Source organism: Etheostoma cragini, chromosome 22 (genome assembly GCF_013103735.1).
Source record: "Etheostoma cragini isolate CJK2018 chromosome 22, CSU_Ecrag_1.0, whole genome shotgun sequence".
Classification (NCBI taxonomy): domain Eukaryota; kingdom Metazoa; phylum Chordata; class Actinopteri; order Perciformes; family Percidae; genus Etheostoma; species Etheostoma cragini.
Genome location: NC_048428.1, coordinates 12,205,118 through 12,206,946, shown reverse-complemented (window position 1 = coordinate 12,206,946; position 1,829 = coordinate 12,205,118). Strand labels below are relative to the sequence as shown.

The 1,829-nt window shown below is 43.0% G+C and overlaps 1 protein-coding gene across 1 annotated transcript in view; it reads right to left on the bottom strand.

The window, feature by feature from the left end:
- stau2 (staufen double-stranded RNA binding protein 2) overlaps positions 1 to 1,829 on the bottom strand; it is a 97,767-nt gene that overhangs the window by 78,499 nt on the left and 17,439 nt on the right. The gene's annotated exons all lie outside the window — the stretch shown is intronic.

Sequence of the window (1,829 nt, the reverse complement as noted above, 5' to 3'; positions counted from 1 at the left end):
ACCTACATAGACAAGATCAGTAAAGCTTCAACTCGCGTAAAACAAACCTATCAAGATTTACGCCAACACATTACTCCAAATGGCATGATGCGTCGCAGAGTGGACACGTGTGAGGCTGTTACAGGAAAGCTATTGGAACATGCAGGGGACTTTCTTGAATTAAGAGAAAAAGTACCATATACTAGCAAAGAACGAACATACTGGACTGAGACTGGCTCGTTACTTACGCGTGCAACCTCCAAAGGATCTAGTACATGTTCACAAAGTTCAAAGTTTGCAAGCAGTAGATCAAAGCCATCAAACCGGAGCTCTACAAAGAAACTGGAAGCTGCAGCGGAGTTAGCTGCAACTCAAGCAACGTTAAAGGTCTTAGAGGACATGGAACTTAAGGAACACGAGCTTGAGAACCTCGAAGTTGAGAACATAAAGATGCTTGCAGTGCAAGAAGAAGAAAATGCTGCAAGAAAAAGTGCATTAGAAGAGAAACGCAGGCAGTTGGAGCGCTTGGAGACAGTTAAGAAAATGAATGCTGCAAAAGCACGTCTACAGGTCTACGAGCAGGAAATGGGTTCGGATGAAGAGATATCGGAGCTGCTCCATACCACTAAACATGTGTCAACACTACAAAACGCCACACATGTACAACCTGCTATGGTGACGCAGACTGAAAGTGTGCAACCTGCTGCCATTGTTATTCAAGTGGATACCACTACAGCAGTTGTCCAAAACAATAACAGAGTCGATTAACACAAGTCATCTCCCAATACCAGAACTTTATGTTTTCAACGGAGACCCACTAAGGTATAAAGACTGGAAAACATCCTTTGAGACACTGATCGGGAGGAAGAATATTCCAGTAAATGGGAAAGTCTACTACCTTCGCAAGTATGTTGGAGGACCGGCAAAGAAAGCTATTGAAGGTTACTTCCTGCTAGGCACAGATGCAGCCTACTATTCAGCATTGGACATCATGGAGGAAAGATATGGAAGCCCCTTCGTGATTGCCAAGGCCTTCAGGGACAAGATAACTTCATGGCCAAAAATAGGACCCAAAGACAGCATTGAACTAAGAGAATTCTCAGATTTTCTACGAAGCTGTGAAGCAGCAATGTCGCAGATAAAGAGTCTCGCAGTCCTAAATGACTGCGGTGAAAACCAAAGAATGCTCAGCAAGCTTCCTGATTGGTTGATAGCCAGATGGAACAGAAAGGTCCTCGCAGTTAAAGAATTAACACATGACTTTCCAAGCTTTAGTGAATTAGTTCAGTTTGTTGCAAGAGAAGCTAAAATCGCCTGCAACCCTGTGACATCTCTTCATGCTTTGAAGAATGGTGATAGTGAGAAGGTTAAGACACTAAAGCTTCGGAATGTGGGTGCAAAGGTGCTGGCAAGCAGCTCAGAAGAAAACCCAGACTCTAAAACATGTATATTTTGCGAGAAGTTATACCATGGGATTCAAACATGCCGGAAGTTCAAAGACAAATCAATCACAGAAAAGGTCAAGTTTGTGCAAACTAAAGGACTGTGTTTTGCATGCTTGAAGACAGGACACCGTTCTAAGAACTGTGAAAAGAGGAGTGTCTGTGACACATGTAAAAGGAAGCACCCTACCTGTCTGCATGAAGATCGTGTCAAGGATGACGGAAAGAAATATCACAGAGATGACGAAAGAAAGGAGAGTTGGAATCAATCCAAAGAGAAGGAGAGGTCAAAGGAAAGGACGGATTTTAAACAAACATATGAAGTTTCTGAGGAAGTCACCTCTAACCATCTAGTGCAAAACATGACTGGAACATACACGTCTACCGTCATTCCAGTGTGGTTATCAA